This window comes from Hordeum vulgare, chromosome 3H (assembly GCF_904849725.1).
Source record: "Hordeum vulgare subsp. vulgare chromosome 3H, MorexV3_pseudomolecules_assembly, whole genome shotgun sequence".
Lineage (NCBI taxonomy): Eukaryota > Viridiplantae > Streptophyta > Magnoliopsida > Poales > Poaceae > Hordeum > Hordeum vulgare.
The window spans coordinates 437671122-437682204 of record NC_058520.1 but is presented as its reverse complement, the minus strand read 5'-3'; the positions used below and the strand labels follow the sequence as shown (position 1 = coordinate 437682204).

The 11083-nt window shown below is 45.4% G+C and overlaps 1 long non-coding RNA gene across 1 annotated transcript; it reads left to right on the top strand.

Moving 5' to 3' along the window:
• Positions 1-3103: 3103 nt before the first annotated feature.
• LOC123440107 lies at positions 3104-6518 on the top strand. Its single transcript, XR_006630279.1, has 4 exons — positions 3104-3468; positions 4545-5364; positions 5699-5816; positions 6325-6518. It is a non-coding gene; the product is annotated as an uncharacterized LOC123440107 (long non-coding RNA).
• The last annotated feature ends 4565 nt before the right edge of the window (positions 6519-11083 follow it).

Genomic DNA, 11083 nt, shown 5'->3' with positions numbered 1-11083 from the left:
GACTACTCAACACTGTCTTTTTCTCTTTGGTGATTGGGTTATATGCTACTTTGTGTTAAAGGGTCTGTTCATGCCAAATTTAATAAATCTTGTTTTGTTTTCATAGATTGCCTATTTGATTATTGTGTGTGGAATGGTAAACGTTTGTAGCAAGGTCAGGGTTTGATTATTTTTTATGAGTGCACATACCTTCAATAAATGAACTAATGGGGCGATCTTGTTCTCTTTCTACTTATATATGTATACATATGGGATGCTCTATTAGTTCTTTTGTGCAAATAATCATTTTTTTGTTGATAGCCGGCGTTCACCGGTCTTTTTTCGTCCATCGTCCCATCACTGTTTGTTTTTTTGTCTCCCACCTCCTTCGTTCGGTTTTTTATAATCTATTACTACTATTAAAAAAGCCAACATATTCATCGCTAAGTACACCCAGCTTAATGTACACATAACAACAGGGATCAATAAGAGCCTCACGATTGAAACCACTTAATTTGATCTAACCATTAAGATTATACTAACCGGCAAAAACAACCGCGTTTAGCAATTTGCCTCAGTGGACGAAAACTCTGCCAGATGAAACCGTTCCACGCCCAGCGTCCACTCCGAATACATCGCTTCCCTAATTCAAGGAAGAAAAGCAAACAAGACCTGATCGCAAATAGATGTACAGGCTAGCGATGCGGTTAACGCTGGGCGGCGGCGGCAGCTCGGCGCAGGGAACGGTGACGGCCAAGGCATGGGCTCCGGGGAGGCTGGCATGGATCTGGCGGATGGTAGACAGAACGGGTCGACGACGGGCGGCTCCGACAAGTCAGAGGGACGGCGCCCACGGCGGCTGAGCTACTCGATGGCCTGCTGCAGTTCCAGAGCGAGAGAGCTTTGAAGGTGAGGAGGAGATAGAGAAGAACATAAGGAAGGGAGAGGAGGAAGGGCAGGAGCGCAGCGGCCTCGACGGTAAGTCGGTAAACCTCCGGTGGCGACGGTTTCCGGCGGGAGGCGGCCTCCCTTCCAAACTCAATCCAAAATCTTCACCGAGGGCCATGACGAAGCTGTTGTCTGCATCCGTCGTTGCTTGGGGGTCCGTCGTGCGCTCCAGGATGGAGGCTGCTGTGCAATATGGGATGGAGGATGCCGTTTCGTCGAGGGCGGGGCATCCTCTGTCTGTCGGGGTGTGTCGCCGGGACAGGGCCTCGCCACGTCATGGTGTCTCCAGTGACAAGCGCGGGAAAGTGGCCCGAACGCAGGCCCGCGTCTGAGCTGATCTAGGCACCGACGTTGTGCTCGCCATCGACGGGACTGCCGCCAACAGCACGCTTTCCCACATAGGAGATACGACACTGACAGTGGGTGCACGCGGGTAAGATCGTAACCGGCGTACACCACACCACCATCAAGATCAAATGTCTGTGCTGGCCGGTAAGGCTTTTCTGCAACTCCCATCTTCTTTTTTCACTTTTCTCTCTTGCGATCTGCCCATCTAAATCATGAGCAAAATTCGGTATAGATTTAGCGCATTAATGGTTCACTTTTTGAAGGTTGTTCAATATATCTTATATGATGGCGTGTACTTAGTCAAAACTTTGACACGACTCCTAAGCTCCTGTTTAGAATCCAATACTTACGCTTAGAGAATTGTTTTGGAAGGGATACGAAGAGAATTTAAAAATCATTTGTTTATTGTCTTGAAGTAGCTGTCCAAATATCCCTTTCTTGACTGACAAAATCAGAACAAATCTCAATTTATTTGTATACACATCTCTGCATTCTTGAGTGACGCAAATAAAACAATAATAATATCCCTCATGAATATAATTTCTCCACAAAGAATTGAGATTACAGAAAGCGGAACCACCGAAGAGCAATGGACAAACCAATACAGTATTTCTTTGCAAGCAGATGGAGCTTTTGGTGTAAATTCGAAGCATGACATATCTATGCATATCTGACAAACTTGAAAATTCAGTGGAAAGGCTAACTGTTAGCTTCCTTTTTCCATGATACTCTATTTACCATACGCCCTAGGAAACCCCCACCCCACGCTCCTCATATCTCGAGTGGTCAATACTTTTGCGATCTTCTCATTGTACAATAGCAGATCGGATATTTGTGTTCATGTTTAAGCTATAGAAGAGCATGGAGTACACTGATGGCCGTTCATGCAGCTGCACCTGCAACAGTAGGCATGGGTTGATGAAAGTGAGTACCAGACTAGCACTTTGCATGGGTCATGGGTCTCCCTGATTGGTAATGATACCTTTGACTGAATATTGCATCAGCAATACTTGTGTTCAGCTTATCAAGATATCTGTCCATGAATATCTTCTTGCTTTAACAGATTGTATGCATTCAAAAATAATTCTAACTGCATCCGCATTAGCAGAGAAAGCCAAGTAAAGGTTGCACGGACATGTGAATCAGTAGACACGCCTCATCGTTCTGATTCTATATGTGTTAAAGTAAAACTCTACAATACAAAGCAAACCAAGATACTTGGCATTAGTGAGACCCCTAGATCAGCTAGGTAAGTAAAAAGCTACGAATTTTCATGTATCTATGTAAATTTTTTGAAAATTTTCCTCATGTTTCCTACTTGTTAGTCTATAGGTAAGTTTACTTGGAATCACCGAGATAATTATTTATACTATTGCTCTATGCAAATTGTGCTAAATTATAGTGTTTTCTGAAATTCATTTAAATTATATGAATTGTATAACATTTTTAGTGCCATCAGAATGTATTTTACGCTTGTCAATTAGCACATTTCGTTGTCATATTTGTCAAGACGTGCGTTGCACGTGCACACACTTACTAGTACTCTTAAAGAAGCAGTCTTAAAGAAGCAGTCCGTACTTCGTTTCGTTCCTTCGCTACCTCGTCCCATTGATCGAAGGTCCTTCACCCCACCGATTTTCGCAAAAAAAACCCAGCTCTCGTTCTGGTTTTTTCTCACAGGCCTTTTTGTCTCTCGGTCTCCAAACCGGGCACAGCACATGCCCCAGCGGCCCAGCCTCCTCGCTCTCTTTCGCTCAACCCGGTTAGGTTTCCGCCTGCCGCGCTTCACTGCCACAAGCGCTCCCTCTCTTCGAGGATACACTGCCGGCGCGCTGCTCTTCTTCTTTGAGGCCTAACTGTGTTCCGTTCATCCACCCATCCACCTGCCCGCCTGGGTTTAAACGGCAGCGGCCGCCGCCATCGGGTGCCATTCATGCGGGCGCTGTGGGAAAGGCCGAACTAAAGCCGTGGTGCGAGGGCATCAGCGACGGGGCTGATGCGATGGATCTCCATGCAAGGATCTCCATGCGACCGAGCTCTCGCCCACGTCCCCCCTGTGCTTTTCTCTTCTCCGAGTCAAAGTGGCTCCGTAAGAATACTTGTTAGCGTGGCGGCCGGTTGCAGCGGCCATCTATGATATGCTCCTGCGTTGCCCTGATGTAGACGGATTGATGAGACGGCCTCCATAGCAAGGTGAGGACTGGATCAGTTTGTTTGAGTTCCTCTTACTTTCTTATCTAAAAGCAATCCACTTATTTGTTGTTTATAATTTATACTTTGATCAGTCTAGAATTAGATGAGCATGTTCAGGTCCGTGCACTAGAAAAAGGTTTCTGCTCACAACTACTATGATGTGCAATCGAAGAAAAAAGATTTGTATTTCATACGAACAAGACAATTACAGATTAGACGAGCATGTTCACGTATGTGCATTAGATTTTTGTGATTCTATTGATTTTTTTTGTTGCAGGCGTGGCAGGGAAACCAACTTCAGCTTTAGATTTGTGCAGGCTGGAATGTTCTTACTTTAGATTTGTGATGAGAAGTTACACGGATTTTGTTTTCAAGAAATTAGAATTATTAGGCCAGAATGCGATCTCACAAACATACATCATCCTCCCAGAAACACACACATGACGCACCCACTTCATTTTGGATTGGTTACTGCTGGCCAGATGGTCTCATTAATAGGAAAATATCTAGAGAACAAGTTGCAGTTTACTTCATGTTGCGTGTACATGCATACATTACATGTTGCTTCACTTTTGAGCTAGCTACCTCTGTTTTCTGTTGTTTCTTCTCCGTAACTTGGGATTTCTTTTCTGTAATTTGGGAAAAATAAGTGTCACAATGAAAGTCTATTTTCATACATTTTGAGTGGTGTCGCTCCTCATCCAATTTAACTTGATTCGGTAGTGTTTCACTTATTGCAGTTCACATGATTATACAATGGTGCTTACTGATCAAGTTGTGGATGAACAAGTCAATCAATTATTATTGTGTACGGAGGATATAAGTAATCATTATATTCCTGGAAATGCCATTCTGCTTGGTCTTATGACATATTAGATCAGTTGATGAAATGGGAGAGTTTACTGAATTAACCAGCTCTCTTGTTTGACTCCATTCAATGTTTTTAATGCTCACATCATTATGTCATGCAAAATTATGTGGTAATCGTCTTTTCTAATACTTTCAAATTATTCTTTATGGTGAAGAATCAAGCTTATCTATTGCAGCTCAGTGTTTTATTTTAAATATTGCCATAGGTGAAGCCTAAACTAAGCAACATGCATGAGGAAGGCAAGCGTGGTGAAGAGCTTGGGGGCGACCATGATGTGGGCAGAAGAAAGGGTGCATATATATGAGATTATTTATTAGTTTATTACCCGTGCGTCTGCACATATGAAAGGTAAACAAGTTCACTGCAAGGCACGTTCTAAGTTTTATCTTTGCATAGGTTCATTGGCTTATGTCATTTGATCAGTTTTTTCTTGGCATGCATAATTGCATAACCATCCTGACTTTTCCAAGAAAATAGAATGTCTACAATTATAAGAGTAATCACAAAAATAGACAAAAGTGGCAAGACTCGGTACGAAACATTGCACACGATCTTTACACCTAGGACAGCAAAAATATGACCTTCTGTTTATGACACTTATTTATGTTTAAATGTTGGGTGAGATTACTAATGTATATATTGAATGTGGGGAAACTGAACATATGTTGTACTCGGTGCATTTCATGAAATATATTCGCTAATAAACCCATACTATATTTATCACCCCGTGGCAATGCACACGTATTTCGCTCAAGTTTTACGTGGGCTGCTCGAGCTGCACGCAATGTGGAGACCCGACGCTGCCTCCCACGAGCTGATGCTGTTGCATGTCATGGCGGGGACAGGCGTGTGTGCACTACTTGTGCAGGGCGTCGATGTGGAGCCCCCGATCGGAAGGGACCCCACTGGAGATGGGGTTGGGAGCAGAAGCGGAGGTGCTGGACCCGTCTCTTTGCATAGCGGCGCTAATTTGCTCGTCCTTGAAGGTGTTGGTACATACGTGCTTTGAGAAAAACAATTGTTAGGTATGATTCTCAGTTCTCGCTACCTCCGCAGTGATGCAATTAGAATTTCAAATTTTCAATGTTATTTCCAACTATTTTTTGTGTCTGATTGAATAATATCCGTTACTAACTTACTTACTACAAATAATTTGCCAATGATCTTTGACAATTTTTGTGTTTTGTTTTATTTTTGTAATTGTTATCATGTAATAAATTCAGTTTGTTTTAGAGGTTCACAATGTTTCTTTAAAATTTATCCAGTGAATGTGTATGTCTGTTGCACCGGTTGCAGCTTCAACCTTTCAAATTTGACTCTTTCTACATTTCATATATGTATGCTTTGTTTTCCTGTTAGGTCGTTTTGGTCTTTATATACGACTTGTGTTTGTGAGAAGCTTATTCGATTAAAGGTTATAAGATACATTGCATTGCCTTTGTTGCACTCGGGGATACCATGGTCATGAGAAATCAAGGTTTGTTCTTGGCTTCTTGCTCAGTTGTGTTTTTCACCAATTTTTTGTTATACACAATGTTTTTACTGCTTGCAAGTAACAAACTGAGCATTTAGCAAGATTCTATTTCTTCGTCCATAGTGCTATTACCATTGTGCAAGAATCAGAATACCAATGCAGATGTGACTTTTTTGTCCATATTCAACAATGAAACAAAATTGTATTCCTTTTGTTTCTGCTCAAAACTAAAAATCAACTCACAAATGGACGTAATATATGATTTTGTTCCACTTGTATTTTTCCACCGGAAAAATGCCCATCCTTGCCTTCCATCACCTGGTCTACTGTAACAAAGCTAATTTCTCTACATCTAATTGCCTCATAAACTTAAGAGTGTTTATATCTAGAGTTTATATAGGGATTAGTAAACAGACGCTTTTTAATCGAATGCTTATCTAGGTTCAAGCAAGCTTAAAGTAGGCTGGGAAGGATGGCCGTTGATTATACTTATGTTCTTATTTTTGTGCAGCTCCAAGCAAACTCATCGTCCATGTAAAATAGTTCTCTGGGTGGTCCATATTTTCCGGCATATTTAGCTCATTATCTGGCCAAACATTTTAACTTGCACATCTTAATCAAACAAATGTATGATTTTTTTATCTAGCAGCAGTACAACTCTTTATTACTGAAATGGTTAGACATCCTTTAAGGTTGAGATGTATACTTGTAATCTGGCATTTGTCTAATTGTGATTTTGTGCAAAAAAAAATGGACCTATAGATCATGCAGAATTGGCTGGAAAGCTTTATCATCAATACCATATGATCGACATCTCATGCATCTGAGGAAAAAATGTGATATTTGTACAAAATAGCCTCACGACACTCCTCCACAATTTACAAATAGGGTGTTGTTTTTTTCAAGTTTGCTAAGCTGTTATAATTACTTAAGAGTGTACTCTTTATGTTAATTTTACCTCATTAATCATTTCTCCCTATCCATCTAAAATGAATCATTTCTCCCTATATCCAGCTAAAATAAATCATTTCATATCTTGTTTTCATGTAAGGAACACTATGCAGCTTTGACGTGTGCCCGAATCTTGATGTAATATTAATTTTTTTGCTTGCAAATAGGTTATACACATGCATGTTGTAATTCTGTAAATTTTCATTTTGGCATGATTAGACATGCTTTGATGCTTTGCTTACTGTTATGGCTAAAAATATCCAGTAGATAGATACTAAAGTTTGTTGGTTTTGCTCAACTTGGTGCGGCTTCATCGGTATCAACTCTCATGCAATACTAAAACAAGAAAAGGAGGGACTTGGGGGTTTATGATGTAAAACATTGCTTTTGGAAAAAAATTGAATTTATCTAAACTTTGGGGGATGAAGAATTTTGCAAGACATTATTTTGAAGTTAGGCATGATTGAAATTACTATGGAAATTTGGGGAACCTGGAGTAAACACTTGTAGATTTGGAGCGAGTGATAGAGCTGAAGCCGAGCAAGTAGTGATAGATTCATTTGTTAGTAAGTGGGTTATGAATTTGTCGATGGCAATTAGGCAGACTAGGTGAAACAACACGCGGATTTGAAACGGGATGACACCATAGCGATGTCATGACATAATAATTATAAAAACCTGAAGTGAGAATCTCATCATATATCCATTTATCGGCCCGTGGCAACGCACGGGCGTTCTACTAGTATATATAGTAGCCAACGGGTTTGCTAGATCGTGTATCATAACCGCACGACTCCTCCTGGCGTTCTACTAGTATATATAGTAGCCAACGGGTTTGCTAGATCGTGTATCATAACCGCACGACTCCTCCTGCGAAAGAGGAAAACCTAGCTACCTCCCCTCACAAATTCTCAACGAGGTCCAAACTAAGAGAGGTGAGAGAATGGGTGCCACTCCCGCTGCTCCCCCCAACCCTGCCCTGGCGACACCCTCCCCGCCGAGCTGCGCTGCCCCAGCGGCGCCCTCACCGCCGAGCTGCGCTGCCCCCAGCTCACCGCCTCCAACCCATCCCTCTGATCCTTCTCACCCATATGTCCGCTCCGACCAAGTGGCTCTTCGCTCCATCCTTGGAATTGGTGAGGAGAGGGGTGCCACCTTCCAGGGGCGCCTGCTCGCCGCCAGCGATTCCCCGCCTCCCTCACCTCACCTCCCTCGCTCCTACCCAATGCTCATTCACTTCCCCGCTCATCGCTATCTATAGGCGAAACACTAGTCGCTGGTCTTCTCCAAGCTATCATCGGAGACTGCGCCGGCGAGTTCCTCGTTGCCAAGTGCGACACAGCCACCTTTCGGTTCTATGTTAGCTCAACCACTGTGTGATCTCCTCCTGTTCGAGGAACCTATCTGCATCCGCTCCTGCTCATCCGTCTTCCTGCCATATATTCCACTACCGTCGTCCTCTCCCCCTGCTACCTTAGGTTGCTCCAGACTGGACGACCTTCTTCGCATTCCATACGACCTCTCACTTCAGTTCGTGGCTATTGCTTCTCTCCATCTTGGTTCCCCAATCACCCTCTCGACAGACACTGGCCATGGCTGCCGCATGCATGCGTGGATCATCTAATTCCCTGTCAAGCTGGACTGCGCCATGCTGAGCCTCATCCTTTCCACGCTATTTGGGGGCGCCTTCTCCCACTTCAACACCACCTTCGACGACGAGCGCCGCTTCTCCTTCACTGTCGCCTCGCCGGTGATCGCGACCCTCATCGCCAGCTTCGGTGACTTCAAGCGGCCGAGCATTTTACTATGCTTCCCCAACCCCACCGCACCCGCCGTGCCCACGGTGGTGTTGGCACAGAACTCCTATACCGAGTACTTTCCGGTATACGTATACGAACGCGATTCGTCGACCAATACTTTCGGCCGAGAGATACACACGTACGTAGTCTTGGAGATCACCGTACCAAGCAAGCAGCCTCTCTGCTGGATGGATTTTGAGACTAGCTAGCTTAGTATGTAGCAGCGGCTAGATATCTCACTGTAAACACGTACGCACGCATACACGATAACACGAGCGACGATGGCAACAGGTGCGTGTCGCACCTGTGTTTTCAATTGCTTTGATCTTCTTGGTTTTCTAGCCTTTTCTTCCTATCCAGCGAGGTCCTTTTTCGCCGGGCTTGGCTTCTCCTTTGCTTTACTACCGCTTGTGGATCCACCTTGCTTTCCTTTCGACAGGGCCATCCATTGCGCCATTGTAAGCATGAGATGCTCACTCTCCTTCGAATCGCCGAAGCTGAGACGAATTCTCTCGTCGTGGGCCTTGAACCTTCCGACGAGATCCTCGACCGTGAGAGTGTTCAGGTCAAGACATTGCTCGATCGATGTGACGATTTGGATGTAGCGTGCCGGCGCGGCGCGCAAAAATCGTCGGACGATCGCAACTTCTTCTAGAGTTGAACCATAGCCGCGTATGCCGTTGACGAGGGTCTTGAGGCGGGAGGCAAACTGATCAACCGTCTCGCTTTCCTCCATCTTCAGGCACTCGTAGCTTCTCATGAGGGACTGAAGGTGTGCTTCCTTGACACGGTCATGACCCTGGTGCAGGATCTTGATGGTCTCCCATGCCTCCTTCGCCGTTTTCTTTCCGACGAGGTGCTGCAGCACATCCTTCGGCATGGCGGAGTAGATCGCCGTTAACGCCTGACGATCCGTCCGGTACTTTGCCGCGCCCTTCGCGTACTCGGCGCCGCCGGGATCGACAGCTTCCCAGAATTCCGCTCCCTCCATCGCGACCTCCATGTTCATCACCCATAGTGCGTAGTCCTCTCGATCCAGCCGGGGGAATTGCGACCCCCCAACCATCGGCATCGGTGCTCTAGCTCCCGCCACAACGATCTCCTTGCCCGGGTTTGACATGATCCTTCGATTGCTTTCCGAAGATCACGTCAATAAACCAAGCTCTGATACCAATTGTTGGCACTGACCCTGTACGACACGTACGTCTCTCGTAGACGATTACTTTCCGTCGAGAGCACACAAGCAGTCGTCGAGCCAGCCGAGTGCTTTCCGACCGTAGCGTATGTAGACGTACAAAGCTAACCTGCTAAGCAGGCAGGCAGGCAGGCACCTGGATGGATTCTCACGTAGCAGATGTGAGCTAGCTTGCACAACCTCAAGGCTGATCGAACCACCAAGATCAAAGCAATACAATCAAAGGCTCGATACGAGCCTCTGGCAATCATCTCGGCGTCTTCAGTGTTTTCGTGTGCGTGTTCCGTTGCTTGAACCGGTGCTGGTTCGATCAGCCTTGAGGTTGTGCAAGCTAGCTCACATCTGCTACGTGAGAATCCATCCAGGTGCCTGCCTGCCTGCCTGCTTAGCAGGTTAGCTTTGTACGTCTACATACGCTACGGTCGGAAAGCACTCGGCTGGCTCGACGACTGCTTGTGTGCTCTCGACGGAAAGTAATCGTCTACGAGAGACGTACGTGTCGTACAGGGTCAGTGCCAACAGGTGGTTCATCGGTATCCGGCGACGGCAACAACATGATATCACTCCTACGACCACATCAAGGTTAGGCACTTCCGCCCTGGTTTAAGATTCTACAACCGTATTAAGAGTAATTACCACTCGGACGTCGCTGCTCCACTCAATAACAATCTCTCCACCTGCTCTATTTGGATTTGTTTTCAGCCTAACCTAGTTAAACCCTCATTGACGCTGGTTTTAAACTTGCTAAACCATTTTTTCTCCCGTCTTAATGATTTTCAAGCAAATAGACTTTCTGACAACTTGTTCAAGATGACCGTTAGCTCCCTTGTAGTACGCGCTGAAGTGTTGCTTTCTAATGTGCTCGATATCAAATGCCTCTCCCTACACCTATTTGACTGCCCGCAAGTGGCTCATGATCATCTCTAGTTCATAAGTACAGCCTCCCTTCCCATCGACTGCTCGGCCACTATTGTTACACCGCCCTCTGTACTAGGCCCGCACCCATCAGCCACCAAAAAAATGCTTCTAACCTGCTGCCTTTGACCACACCATCCCTCTCCTATCCCTCTACTCATTTCGGAGACGCAACCAGGTCCGGACAAATGACGGCGACCGAGGACGAAATCTCACCTACCCGGCCCTCAAACCCACGCTCCCATGCCCCTGACCAGATTCACCCTACGCATGCGTGCACTCTGCATCGCCGCGCCCGCAGTTGCACCCCGCTGACATCTCCTTTTCAGCCAAGGCAGCCCATCAAGTCCACTCTCATCCCCACCCCTGCAACGTACCCCACTGCGCGCATGTCATCCATGCCGCCTATA